This window comes from Muntiacus reevesi, chromosome 18 (genome assembly GCF_963930625.1).
Source record: "Muntiacus reevesi chromosome 18, mMunRee1.1, whole genome shotgun sequence".
NCBI lineage: Eukaryota > Metazoa > Chordata > Mammalia > Artiodactyla > Cervidae > Muntiacus > Muntiacus reevesi.
The window spans coordinates 40832434-40848017 of NC_089266.1; the positions used below are offsets into that span (position 1 = coordinate 40832434).

General features: G+C 38.0%; 1 protein-coding gene across 3 annotated transcripts in view; it reads left to right on the forward strand.

Moving 5' to 3' along the window:
* Positions 1-15584, forward strand: part of SSH2 (slingshot protein phosphatase 2) — a 229450-nt gene that overhangs the window by 113020 nt on the left and 100846 nt on the right. The window lies entirely within an intron of this gene.

Here is a 15584-nt window from a genome sequence, read left to right on the forward strand (position 1 = left end):
CTAGACCACCAGGGAAGTCTCTCCTTTGGCTTTCTTATCATCATTCTTTGCTGGTTCTCCTTATACCCTCTGCCCACAGTATCTCAGTTGGTTTCACAGCAGTTCTTACCTGTTCATCTCTCAGAAGTTATTTTTTCTCCAAAGACTATCCTTACCTCACTTTTATTTCCTGGAGTAGAAATTTTCAACCTTTTGGAAAACATGGAGTTGTTTGAAACGCTAGGTAAAATGCTAGAATTTTTCATTAGAAAAATGTGTGCATACTGCTTAATTGTGCATACTGTTTCACGGACACTCATGGCTTCCCATCCTCAAATCTATGTATTGTCCCTCAGTGACCCTGTCCACCTCATTCTTCATGCCTCTGTGCAAATCTATTGAGTTGGCCTTTCAAATCTATTGAGTTGGCCAAAGAGTTTGTTTGGGTTTTTCCATAAGATCCTCAGATCCCACTTTGAGCTCTAAACTCTTATTTCTAACTGCCTACAACCTCTTATATATCCTGTGATTGTATTTATTGTACTTATCAGATTTCTCTTCCAAAGTTTCCTCCCCTTTATTAAAGAAGTTTTTGCTGAGTATAGGTGATTTACAATGTTGTGTTAGTTTTAAATGTACAGCAAAGTAAATAAGTTATATAGGTAAATATATTCACTCTTTTTTTAAGATTCTTTTCCCATATAGGCCCTTACAGAGTATTGAATAGAGTTTCCTGTTCTATACAGTAGGTCCTTATTAGTTATCTATTCTATATATAGTAGTGTGTCAGTGTCAATCCCAGTCCTCCAACTTATTCCCCCTTACCCCCCAGTTTACTTTTTACATCTGTAACTCTATTTCTGATCTGTAGATAAGTTCATTTGTAGCCTTTTTTTTTTATTTTTTATTTTCTGTAGCCTTTTTTTTTTAGATTCCACATATAAATGCAATATCATGTGAGATTTGTCTTCTTTGTCTGATTTACTTCACTCAGTGTGACAATCTCTAGGTCCGTCCTTGTGGCTACATATAGCATTATTTTGTTCTTTTCTATGACTGAGTAATATTCCATTGTGTATATACACCACATCTTTCTTTATCCATTCCTCTGTTGATGGACTTTCCCTACTGATTCCGCCAAGCTTGTTCCCTTGGCTGTGATTTCGCTTCGTAGTAGGTAGGGACAGTGAGGATCTCATTCATCCATACATGCACAACACTAATTAGATGATGAGGCATTTGCCTTCCTTAAGAGAGTCTTAGTTAACTCCCACCATGTATCTGCATTTCATTGAATTTCTTCACTTTGACATTTGGAGAAGAAATCACATCACGTCAACACCCACTGTGGACCTTTGCAACTTCTCTTCTTATTAAAAACTACCGACTGCTTATAAGTTTAAGCTAGAAACTTCATATTCATCCCTGACTCTTCCCAACCTCACCCTCCAAGGCTTCAGTCCCTAAGCCATCATTTCTACATTCTGAACCTCTTTCTGATGAAAGTACAAATAAGAAAAAAAGTTATAGACTGAAACAAGGAATCAATACATCAAAATTATTTTAAATCCATGAAAAAGACTTCTTGACTAAACAAGTGGAAATAGTAAACATCAGATTTAAGGGGGACTTGGTCACTTATCTTTTTATTCTGTAGTGATACTGTAGGCTTTGTCATCTGGGTATTCTTTACCGTTTGGCAAAACCTATTATATTTTGATCAAATTTTAAGGCTTGCATAATATAATATACAGTTTATTTGTGTAGAATTTATGTTAATAGCCTTATAAAGGAGATTCTGTATTTGTAGAATCATTATGGACAGAAAGGGTTACATAAAGTATACAAATGTATTTTTATCTCAGACTTTTCCCTTTCTGTCCATGACCTCTGCCTCAGCCTTAACCTAGACCTTCTTCTTGCTTAAATTACTGGCACCTAACATGATCCCTCTGCGTCTCTAACTGATCCTCATGCCAATACAGTCTCCACCTACTCTCAGAGATGACTCAGATTTATTCATGTCACTTTCCAACTTAAAAATCTCCTGTTATTCTCTGTTGCCTGTAGAGTGGTCTAGAATTTGTTATGATATTTAAAAAACTTTAAAAACTGACCTCATTCCAACTTTTCAGCCCTACTCTCGCCACTGAGCCCTATGCTCTTTATTCAGGCCTTGTTGAACTATCTGCCCTTCCCAAAACATGTCTTTTATCCTCTCAAAATTAACTTACATATGCCTGCGAGCACCCAATTCATACTTTATACTTTATAGTCATTATCTCATTGAGTCCTTGTAAGTCGCAGAAAATTATCATTATTGCCCATTTTATAGATGAGGAAGCTGAGACACAAAGAGATTACTGACTTGCCCATATCATACAGCACAGAACTCAAATTCTAAGTAGAATAAACTACCCCTGGTAATATTATAAGACGAAAATAACTTTCTTGTAATTCATTCATTGTTAGCTAAATCTGTCACCAGGCTCACACTCAAAGTCCCAAATTCATTTTCTGTGATATAAAAATGACAATAATTATAAGAAGTTTGCAATAATCAATAAATTTCACTAACAGTGATTTATTATATCTTTTTATTTGCTCATTTTTTTAAAAGTCAGTTTGTGCATATTTTAAATTTTAATGCAAATGTTAATTAATTTAAATATAATTCTAATAAGTACACAGTTTTTCTTTAAAATTTTTTGTTAAGAATTGTGTTGATGCAATAATGTCTCTCATTTCCCAAACTGAAATTACTGTTTTTAACCTGACACAATCCTTTTCCTTAAAGGACCAGACCTTCCTTTTGAAAGGCAGTATGCTGTTATCAAAATACTTCATTAAGCTTAGTTTTCTTTAAATATGTTACTTTACCTATAAAATTATGAAAATATCAACCCCAAGGAATAATTACTATTAAATTAGGCCACTTAAGGTGAAGTACTTTATAAACAAATAATAATGTAATTTCTCGTAATGTACTACAACACTATAGTCATTGAATGCCACTAAGACAAAAAGAGTTTTAGTTCATTGTTCTTAGTTATATGAAAAGAGCACTAATATTGGAGTTAGGAGACCTATGTTTATATTGGTTGCATGACTTGAGACAAATGCATTTATTCTTTGAGACTGTTTTCTCTTTATTAAAAAGAAATTAGTATTCTTATTGTCAGGCAAAAGTAATATACAAATATGAAAATGCCTCAAACAGTAGGCAGAGTTCTAGTGTATAGTAGTATATTGAAGTGCATGCATGCTAAGTCACTTCCGATGAACACCGAACTGAGGAGAGTAGGTACCTGCATAGAGAGAGGGCAGAAGGCTCAGAGAAGTTCAAAGGGGTGGTGCAGCTTCAGCTGATGTTTTAAAATCTGAAGAGTGAAGGGTTAGGATGTGATTGTGCTGTCTACTGAGCATCTGGCGGTTTGTTACCCTCTCTGTTCTTTGCTGTATGTTTGACTACTTCACAATCAAACATTAAAAGACAGAGTTGCTACCTAGTCTTCTTTTCCCCCGGCAAAGTATTTTTCACTTCACTTAAGATCTATTGTCCAGTTGGCCTTCCAGCTGAGGTGGTGTGAATTGAATCTGGCAATACCATATCTCTTCTGTTAGTTGATGTACTAGCTGAAGAATGATACAAAATGCTCCCTTTCTGCTGAGAATCGAGGAGTGTAACTTTTGCATCCTTCTTGATTTTTCCTAATCCAGACAGAAAAAAAACAAACAAACAACTTTCTGTTTTATATTTAAATTCCTTAAAGATATTTGACTTGGTTGTTGAAAAGTACATAATTGTATGTAACTGGGTAATTTTGCATGTTCATCTGATTTCAGAGAAGAAAGACATGGCAAGTGAAATGTGGCCAGGGAAGCTGATACATGAAAGCTTGAAGAGATAATGATGCTGCTCAGCCAGGTCTTGGAAATTTGATCACTCTAAACAAACTGCATAGTACTAAATTGCTTGTGAAAGGGCTGAATCAATCCTGCTGCGATTTGAACTTTTGGCTCCTGAAAGTCTAGGGCAGGCTTGAAAATAAAAATAAAACCCTCACATACTGAATTGTATTCCAGGCCCTCTACTGTATTCTCTGTACGAAGAAGGCATCTACCCAAACAGCAAGAGGCGGCAGAAAGATGAGGTAGTGAAGAGGAGTCTTAGGGATTTCTCCCCATATCAGGAGCTCCCAAGGGGAGAGGACCTCTGTCATTAACATATCAATTCCTTTAGGAAATATTTATGTAGAGCCCTAAGAAGAATGTAGTGGGGTGTGGGATAACAGATCAACCAACTAGAACATACTTAATACTTATGACTTGGCTGGCATTGTGCTAGGCTCTATGAAGTCCACGAAAGAGAGTTATTCTGTGTGATTTGCTTCATCAGAAAGATAAATTATGTGGCATAAAACAGAGAAGTGAAGTGAAAGTCATTCAGTCCTGTCCGACTCTTTGCGACCCCATGGACTGTATAGTCCCTGGAATTATCCAGGCCAGAATACTGGAGTGGGTAGCCTTTCCCTTCTCCAGGGGATCTTCCCAACCCAGGGATCGAACCCAGGTGTCCCGCACTGCAGGTGGCTTCTTTACCAGCTGAGCCACAAGGGAAGCCCAGGAATACTGGAGTAGTAGCCTAACCCTTCTCCAGGGGATCTTCCTGATATAGGAATCGAACCGGGGTCTCCTGCATTGCAGGTGGATTCTTTACCAACTGAACTATGAGGGAAGCCCCCGAAAGCCTGGATAAAAATGGTCTCAGAGAAGGAATAATTTGAATAGGGAGGAGAGTAAGACTCATGTATAGGAAGACAGGATAGAAACCACCTAATTATGGAAAGGATTTGTTTTGGGAGAATGACTAAAAAATAGTTAAACTGATTGTGCTGGAGAAGGGATGGAGTTGGGGGTAATATGCCATAATGGCTGGATTATAGTAGGATTTAAGTCACGGAGGATCTGAAGGCCAGAAGAAGAGCTTGGATGTGATCTAAAAGGGAATAAAGAACTCTTTGGGGATTTTAAATAGGGAATTATTATAAAAGTGTTTAACTCTTAATCATTTTGATAATCAGCATCTAAAGTGTCTGGCCCATAGGTATTCAGGGTTAGTCCAGTTATATCCAGCTAATCTGTCAATAGTATGTTGGCAGGTTGAATTGGACCCATCTCAGCCTAAACAGTTGAATTCCCAGGTGGCACAGTGATAAAGAATCTACCTGCCAATGCAGGAAATTCAGGAGGGTTCAGTCCCTGGGTCAGGAAGATCCCCTGGAGGAGGAAATGGCAACCCACTCCAGTATTCTTGCTGGAAAATCCCGTCTGTGGGGTCACAAAGAGTCAGACATGCTGAGCACACATATAGCAGCAGCCTAATGCGTAGGCGTCTTATCACCGTGATATTATTAGCTGGTTCATCTTTTTCTTTAACTGTAATGAGGAGTGATAATACCTACCCAGCTAGTAAGTAGGTTCATTTAATCAAATGAGATCATGATCCCATCATTATCCACAAATACAGTGAACACCTCCTTTATGTAAGATGCTGTGTTTAAAAAAAAAAAAACTAGGGAAGCAAAAAACTGTAGAGGTGTAAGTGCTTTGAAAAATATCTTGTGATGAATATTAGTTTGAAATACAGAGTTGTACAGGATCTGGTAGCAAGAGAATGGTATACAACAACCAGAAGGTCATCTTACTGCTATATTTATTACTGGGTTAGGTCCCTATTATTGTCAGCTATAGCCAGGATCAAGTAGAGAAGGAAACACAAGGTGTAGGAAGGTAGATATTTAAGGTCCCCAGGAGTTCTTCTTGTTGGCAATAGACCTTTTCAGACTTAAACCTGTTCTGTAATGAACCTATATAAACATGCAGACAGTGTAGAATATTGATTAACAAAACATATTCTTTCTGGAGCCAGAGTAACTTGCTGAATTCAAATTACTGCTGTATTACCTTAGACAAATCATTTAACCTCTCTGAGTCTCGTAAAGATAATCGTAGAAGCATAGGGTTGTTTGTGAAAATTGAGATACTTCATGTAAACTCTTTTTTCTTAATTTTTTATTTCATATTGGTGTATAGCTGACTAACAACGTTGTGATAGCTTGAGGTGAAGAGTGAAGAGACTCAGCCGTACATATACATGTATCCATTCTCCCCCAAATTCCCCTCCCATCCAGGCTGTTACCTAACATTGAACAGAGTTCCATGTACTGTGCAGTAGGTCCTTATTGGTTATCCATTTTAAATATAGCATGTGTACATGTCTATCCCAGACACCCTAACTATCCCTTCTCCCCAACCTTCCCTCTGGCAACCATAAATTCTACACAGAAACTCTTAATAGAGCTTAATAGAGGATCTGTGCTGTGTACATATATACACATATATGTACTGCACTGTGCTTAATCGCTCAGCCCTGTCTGACTCTTTGCAACTTCATGGACGGTAGCCCACCAGGCTACTCTGTCCAAGGGCATTCTCCAGGCAAGAATACTGGAGTGGGTTGCCATGCCCTCCTCCAGGGGATCTTCCCAAGCCAGGAATCAAACCCAGGTCTCCATACATTGCAGGTGGATTCTTTACCGTCTGAGCCACCAGGGAAGCCCAACATATGTACATATATATTACATAGATTTAGTGTTTAATATATTATGTGAAGAGGTGTAGAAGAGAAACTTGGGCCCTGAGTTAATTTAATAGATCATAGTGTGAGAGTAGACACAGAGATTCCAATGGAAAATAAAAACTAAACCCTTTAGGAAGGCAATTTGATAATGTCTGCCAATTCCTACGATGTTTAAAATATTTTAACTACCAATTCCACCTTTCGGTATCTCCCCAACAAATATATTCACATTAAAGCCAAAAGATTGTGTGAAAGTATGTTCATAGTGATACTGCCTATAATAGTAAAGACTGGAAACAATTTAAATGTCCATCAGTAGAGGAGTATTTAAATTATATATAATTGTAAAATAGAATATGAAGCACTTCTTTAAAAGAATGAGGTACATCTTTATAAACATGGGAAAGTATCTAAGATATAGTGATAAGTGTGGAGGGAGCACAAAGCAGAATAATATGTATACATAATTATGGCTTGTGTGCATGTGTGTTTCTTAAAGAACAGCTATAACATATTAATGTTTGCTTATACAGGAAAAATTTCTGGAACATTAACAGTCATCCCTGGGAGTAGGATGATGGTGATGAGAAGAGTGACTTTTATTTCATCTTTCTACTGGGGGAAAAAAAAAATGTTTTTGAGCCTGTGTTGAAAGGCTGTGTTTAAAATTTTTCTTTTTTAAGGTTTAAAGAGAGTGAGGATTAAATGGTTAAATGTTTTGTAAGGTGTGTTGGATGTGAAAAGTGATCTATAAACGCCTACTATTTTTACTAAACAATAGAGTGTGAGGCCTTTGTAACCTGAAGAAAGCAGCATTTCAGCATTTCTTCCCACTAGAGCATATGGTGGTTAAGACTATAGGGGATGAATGCCTTAGATCAGCCTCTCAGGGAGTTGATATGCAGACCCTTTCAGTATTTCCCTTTGCTCTTATGGTGAAAGTTCTATAGAAAGGATTGGAAGGGCTCAGTGACATTGTTCCATCCAGTGTTTAAAACTATTGTCAGATATTCTTTTAAATAAAACTATTAGCCACATAGTGATTGCAAAACTTGATTGCTTTGAAGAGCCTTTGTTTACAGAGTTTGCTTTATTGTATTGCATGAAGAGTGCCTTTGACTAAGTGTAGCAAGATACCTCTTGGTACTGTCTGGACAACAAGTTTGAAAATTAAGGGTATTATCTTGAGAGTTCTAGCCTAGCGTTTTACAGATTAACAGGAGACAGATTGTTGTGCTACTCTAGGTAACAGTCTTTTTGTTTTGTAACTCTTTAAAGTTGATTTTCTCCCTTTTGACACTCAGGAGATTAATTTACTATTTCTTTCTCTAGATGAAGCCCTTAGAGAAAACATAAAAATACAGATAGGTCTTCTGATTGGTATATTCATTCTTATAACTAGGTATTTCAAAAATAGTTATATACATTAATACTATTATTTCAGAGCTTTTTTAAAAAAGGCAAAATCCCAGTAAGCACTGCAGATGTCATGTTACTACAAGATGACAATATGTAATTAATACTGCCTGGAAAGCCATAATAGTAAAGACTTCCTGAATGAAATGGTGGTGTATATGGGAGGTATATTTGTATTTTAAATTTCATTCATTCATCTACTTCTCATCCCAAATACAAACAAATACAACACTTTCTGTTATCAGAAGCTGATTGGCCAATTTATGGATGGTAACAGTACCAAAAATCTGGTGCTGTCCTGTTCACAAAGCACTTGTGTCTGTGTATCTTAGTAAACCTGTGAGGTAAGCATTACCATCCCACTGTACAAGGGCTGGGACAAAGCAGGTGTTGCCCATGGACAGAGTAGCTAGAATCTAGAACTTTCTGATACCACATTCATTGCCATTTTAATACTGCCCACTTTAGCTGTTTTTCAGCTTGATGGAAGAGAGCAAAGAGGATTATCTCTAGTTCAACATTTTCATTTTCTCAGTTAATAAACTAAAATGCACAGTGGACTTTACCTTAAGGTTGCCAAATTGACTTCAGAGTCTGCTTGCTCCCTTCAATGCACACACAGAGCCTTCTTAATGACCTAAAGAAAAGCACATAGGTCTTTTGCCTATTAAGGGTTTTACCTCAGAAAAACAGTCAAAAGATAAGATTACATGGAAGATTTAGAAAAACAAAAAAACTTTTTAATAAAAATGCAACACTTTATGATAATCCTCCACTCTGATCTTAGATTCTTCACTGAAGACTCCAGCTCTCTGATTTTATTTCTGAAGTCTTCCGCAACCTTTCTGTTAGCTCTCAAGCTTACAGAGCCATTAAGGCCAAAAAAGATTTTTGTGCCAGGTACTCTTTTCAGTGCTTTATTATCTTTCAACTTAATTAATCCTCACAATAACTTCATAAATTAGGTACTAATACTGTGCCACAGATTAAGTAGCAACTTAAAGTTCATAGCTAAAAAAAATTTAAAATAAAATTTAAAAAAATAAAGTTCATAGCTAATAGTGGTTCTAGTATTTGAGCCCAGCCTATTAAATTCTAAGGTCAGAATTTTTAACTGTTGAGCTATACTACTTTATAACAGGCAAGTTTGGCCTTGGAGTACCAAATGAAGCAGGGCAAAAGCTAGCGGAGTTTTGCCAAGAGAAAGCACTGGTCATAGCAAACACCCTCTTCCAACAACACAAGAGACAACTCTACACATGGACTTCACCAGATGGTCAATACTGAAATCAGACTGATTATATTCTTTGCAGCCAAAGATGGAAAAGCTCTATACAGTCAGCAAAAACAATACTGGGAGCTGACTGTGGCTCAGATCATGGGTTCCTTATTGCAAAATTTAGACTTAAATTGAAGAAAGTAGGGAAAACCACTAGGCCATTCAGGTATGATCTAAATTAAATCCATTATGATTATACAGTAGAAGTGACAAATAGAATCAAGGGACTATTAGATCTGATAGAGTGCCTGAAGAACTATGGATGGAGGTTCGTAACATTGTACAGGCAGCGGTGACCAAAACCATCCCCAAGAAAAAGAAATGCAAGAAAGCAAAATGGCTGTCTGAGGAGGCCTTACAAATAGCTGAGAAAAGAAGAGAAGTGAAAGGCAAAGGAGGAAGGGAAAGGTATAATCAATCGAATCCTTTCCAAAGAATGAGAAATAAGAAAGCCTTGTTAAGTAAAAACAATATAGTGGGAAAGACTAGAGATCTCTTCAGGAAAATTAGAGATACCAAGGGAACATTTCATGCAAAGATGGGCACAATAATGGACAGAAATGGTAAGGACCTAACAGAAGCAGAAGAGATTAAGAGGAGGTGGCAAGAATACACAAAAATAGGTCCAAAAAAAGGTCTTAATGACCCAGGTAGCCATGATGATGTGGTCACTCAACTAGAGCCAGACATTCTGGAGTGTGAAGTCAAGTGGACCTTAGGAAGAATTACTAAGAAGAGCTAGTGGAAGTGATGGAATTCCAGCTGAGCTATTTAAAATACTGAAAGATGATGTTGTTAAGTGCTGCACTCAATATGCCAGCAAATTTGGAAAACTTAACAGTGGCCACGGGACTGGAAAAGGTCAGTTTTCCTTTCAATCCCAAAGAAGGCGAATACCAAAGAATGTTCAAATTGCTGCATATTTGGGCTCATTTCACATAGTAGCAAAGTAATGTTCAAAATGCTTCAAACTAGGCTTCAACAGTACCTGAATTGAGAACTTCCAGCTGTACAAGCAAGATTTAGAAAAGGCAGAGGAACTAGAGATCAAATTGCCAACTGTGCCTTTGACTGTGTTCACAACAATCTGTGGAAAATTCTTAGAGATGGGAATACCAGACCACCTTACCTGCCTCCTGAGAAACCTATATGCAGGTCAAGAAGCAACAGTTAGAACTGGACATGGAACAAATGGACCGGTTCAAAACTAAGAAAAGAATACGTCAAGGCTGTATATTGTCACCCTGCTTATTTAACTTATATGCAGAGTATGTCATGCAAAATGCTGGGCTGGATGAATCACAAGCTGGGATCAAGATTGCTGGGAGAAATAACAGTAACCTCAGATATACAGATAACACCACCCAAATGACAGAAAGTGAAGAGGAGCTAAAGAGCCTCTTGATGAGGGTGAAAGCAGAGACTGAAAAAACTGGCTTAAAATTCAGCACTCAAAAACCTAATATCATGGCATCTGGTCCCATCACTTCATGGCAAATAGATGGGAAAACAATGGAAACAGTGACAGACTTTATTTTCTTGGGCTCCAATACCACTGCAGACAGTGACTGCAGCCGTGAAATTAAAAGGTGCTTGTTCCTTGGAAGAAAAGCTATGACAAACCTAAACAGCATATTCAAAAGCAGAGACATCACTTTGCCGATAAAGGGCAAAGGTATGATTTTTCCAGTAGCCTTGTATGGATGTGAGAGTTGGAACAGGAACGCTGAGCGCTGAAGAACTAATGATTTCAAACTGGGGTGCTGGAGAAGACTCTTGAGAGTCCCTTGGACAGCAAGGAGATCAAACCAGTCAATCAGTCCTAAAGGAAATCAACCCTGAATATTCATTGGGAGGGCTAATGCTGAAGCTGAAGCTACAATACTTTGGCTACCTGATGCGAAGAGCCAACTCTGGAAAAGACCCTGATGCTAGGAAAGATTGAGGGCAGAAGGGGGCGACAGAGGATGAGATGGTTGGATAGCATCATCGACTCAATGGACATGAATTTGAGTAAACTCGGGGAGATAGGGAAGGACAGGGAACCCTGGCATGCTACAGTCCATGAAGTCGCAGAGTTGGACGCAACTGAGCGACTGAATGACAGTACCACTTTGAGATAAGTGACTGTGTTAAGTGGATTAAATCCATTTCTTAGGATCTCCAGATTGGATGAAATTCCTGTTTCCCAACTCTCCCAAAAACAGATCTTGGGATATTTTCTTAGGTTTTTATTATCCCACCTTACAGATGAAGTTAAGTGAATTGGCCAGAATCTTAGATTATTCAGTGACTGTGTTAGAAGTAAATTTATGTCCTTTGGTTTCTAGCCCACAGTCTTTGAGATTATAAATTAACACTGTCACCTTTGAGCTCATTAGCTATTGTCAATTCAAGTGATCCACCCATGTTGAAATTTTGTTACAGCAACAAAAGTATGTTTACATCCTTCACATTTGACCTTTGGGTCTTCCCTGGAGTACAGTTAGGTCACTATGCAAGGCTCTAGCTTTATACGGTTTTACAGTGTTTATACCTTATGACACATGAAGACATAGTAGTGGAGTATGTCTTAAAAGAGACATCTATTACTTTAAAATTTTTTAAGTGCTTTTAATATATGAGTCTACAAAAAAAATAATTTAATCATTGCTAATGCTATCAAGAGCCAAGTTAACATTTTAGAATATTCATATTTCTGACCCTTGAGATGACAGGCAAATGACATGACCAAATTCATTTCACATCCACTAAACTCAAGCAGTAGTGTAAAGAAATACATCGATTTTTCTTCAGGGACTTTGTGCAGATGTTTTTCTTTTCTTTTTTTTTTTTTAGAGAAAGCCCCTTCTGACTTCATGTGGAGTAGAAAACTAGCTTAGTTTATTTCATGCTGCTCAATTTAATTTGGAATCATTTTTGAATTCCCAGATGCTTGGGTACAGAGCACTTCTCCCTGGAGCCTTGTTTCCTGACAGTGGAGAGTAAAGGATTAAATTGAGCTGAAACTAAACTGATTGACATTTTGACACTCTGCAGATTGTGAAAAGAAAGAGAATTTGTTCAACTTTTAGAAACAGTAGTAGGAAGGATTATTTCCTTAAAGGCACCCCAGTCTACAGAGACGATTTTTTTTTTCCCTTAAAAACCAAGAGGCTTGTTCTAGCACTTTGCCAATTTTCTATATTACAGTTCAAAATGGGAATTTAACTTTGAAAAGCCTTTGAAAAGGCCTGGATGGGAGTGTTAAAACAGTCTCCTTCATTTGTTGAATGGGCACTGACAGGTCTTTTGAGGGAAAACAAAGGACTGTGCACTTCTGGGGTGTCACTATAGGAACCTATTTGTAAAAGACAAGTATACATATTTATGAAATCTTTATCTCTGTTGCTTTTAAATGCCAGATATATTAAGTGCTGCATTGAGTAAACATCTCCTGCTGACTTCTTTTCCTGAGAGATACAGATGATTACCATGCCATCATCTTTCTTAAACTGCATCACTTAATGTTGACTTCTCTGCTGCGTCATGAAAGGAACTGGACTCACCTTAACAGTGCTGTTCCAAACAGCCTGTTACTTTTTTTTTTTTTAATCACTGCAGGAGGCTGTAATAAATTACAGCCTGGAAGAAGTTTCAAACTGGCAAGTTTGCCAGTTATTTAAAGCAATTTATTTTGGGGTGTATCAGCAGATTTTTTTTCTTACACTGCCATTTGGGTGCCTGCTGACACAGCCTGAATAAATCTTTCAAAAATTTTCCTTCCTAGAGATGGATGAAGATCATGATGTGCTGGACTCCAAAGTCCAGACCTTGTATTAACTCTTCACTTGCCAGCTAGTTCCTAATTTAGGTATCTTTTTCCAGTATGAGTTTGCAATATCGGAAGTCCTTCAGTGCCTTGGCAACAATTTTGTTTTATGTAAGGATCAACTTACAAAAGAATGATTCTGATTGTAGACACAGAATTTATAGTTTAGATTATTTCATTACTAGTGTTTTGAAAATTGCCAAAGTTCCCATTGGGATAAAGCAAAGAATTATTTCTTCTTGATTCTAGCATATGCTCAGTAGTAAAGTGAGTTCTACCTAATTTTAGTCTCTGTTATATTTCTAGTTTCTAATTTTTTTCTCATGAAAAAAATTCTTACAATAGTGAAGTCACTTTTTTTAATTGTTAATTTTTGTCTCTGGAATTCTTATAGCATCTTATATTGATGTATAGTTTAGTGAGGTAGTCATAAAAGCGAAAAATACCAATGCCCAGAAATACTTGTTCTGATCAGACAGTAAGGACAAGAGATACGGGAGCTAACTTTTATTTATCATGTGCCTGCAGGAGGGCCAGTCCCTTTTGTCAGCCACTACACACAGTGTGTAGGAGACAGAGAAAAGAGATTCTCCTTTCACAAAGAGCTGGTCCCTGTTTGGGTGAAAGGCATTGCTCAGTGAGTAGTTAGGAAAATCATAAAGCATCAGGGAATAGGTTTTAGTGGGAAAAGCCCTAGATCAGGAGTTATGAAACAGGAGTTGATATCTAAGTTCCTATATGTCACTTACAAATCAGGTCATCTGGCTAGACTGTGAATGTTCCCACATCTCTACAGTGAGGATATAATCTCTAGCCTGTCTTCCTCTCTAGATCATTGTGCACAACAGTTCTCAACCCGGGCTGCACACTGGAATCACCTGGGAAGCTTTGAAAAATACTGTCTTCTGGATCCCAGTTCAGTTCAGTCACTCAGTTGTGTCCGACTCTTTGCAACCCTGTGGACTGCAGCACGCCAGGCTTCTCTGTCCATCACTAACTCCTGGAGCTTGTTCAGACTCATGTCCATCGAGTCGATGATGCCATTCAACCATCTCATCCTCTGTCATCCCCTTCTCCTCCTGCCTGCAATCTTTCCCAGCGTCAGGGTCTTTTCCAATGAGTCAGTTCTTCACATCAGGTAGCCAAAGTATTGGCCCATCTGGATCCCAACCTTAAGAGATTTTGATTTGATTGGTCTAGGGTGCAACCAGGCATTGGGGTTTTTTTAATCTCCACAGGTGGATTCATATATGCAGTTAAGGCTGGGAATCCTTAGATTGTAAGACGGTTAGGAGAGCCCTTATACATTTATTTATAAGCATTAGCAGATGTTAATCGACATCTGACACACTAGTAAAGTAACACTTAAAATTGTCCAAGTCAGGCTTCAGCAATACATGAACCATGAACTTCCAGATGTTCAAGCTGGTTTTAGAAAAGGCAGAGGAACGAGATCAAATTGCCAACATCTGCTGGATCGGCGAAAATGCAAGAGAGTTCCAGAAAAACATATATTTTTGCTTTATTGACTATGCCAAAGCCTTTGACTGTGTGGATCACAATAAACTGTGGAAAATTCTAAAAGAGATGGGAATACCAGACCACCTGACCTGCCTCTTGAGAAACCTGTATGCAGGTCAGGAAGCAACAGTTAGAACTGGACATGGAACAACAGACTGGTTCCAAATAGGAAAAGGAGTACGTCAAGGCTGTATATTGTCACCCTGCTTATTTAACTTATATGCAGAGTACATCATGAGAAACAATTGGCTGGAGGAAGCACAAGCTGGAATCAAGATTGCTGGGAGAAATATCAGTAACCTCAGATATGCAGATGACAGCACCCTTATGGCAGAAAGTGAAGAAGAACTAAAGAGCCTCTTGATGAAAGTGAAAGAGGAGAGTGAAAAAGTTAGCTTAAAGCTCAACATTCAGAAAAGTAAGATCATGGCATCTGGTCCCATCACTTCCTAGCAAATAGATGGGGAAACAGTGGAAACAGTGGCAGACTATTTTGGGAGGTTCCAAAATCACTGCAGATGGTGATTGCAACCATGAAATTAAAAGACGCTTACTTGGAAGGAAAGTTATGACCAACCTAGACAGCATATTAAAAAGCAGAGACATGTCTGCCTTCTTAGTGCAGTAGGCAGTGCGTCAGTCTCATAATCTAAAAAGCAGAGACATTACTTTGTCAACAAAGGTCAGTCTAGTCAAGGCTATGGTTTTTCCAGTGGTCATGTATGGATGTGAGAGTTGGACTATAAAGAAAGCTGAGCACCAAAGAATTGATGTTTTGAACAGTGGTGTTGAAGAAGACTCTTGAGAATCCCTTGGACTGCAAGGAGATCCAACCAGTCTTTCCTAAGGGAGATCAGTCCTGGGTGTTCATTGGTAGGACTGATTTTTAAGCTGAAACTCCAATATTTTGGCCACGTGATGCGAAGAGCTGACTC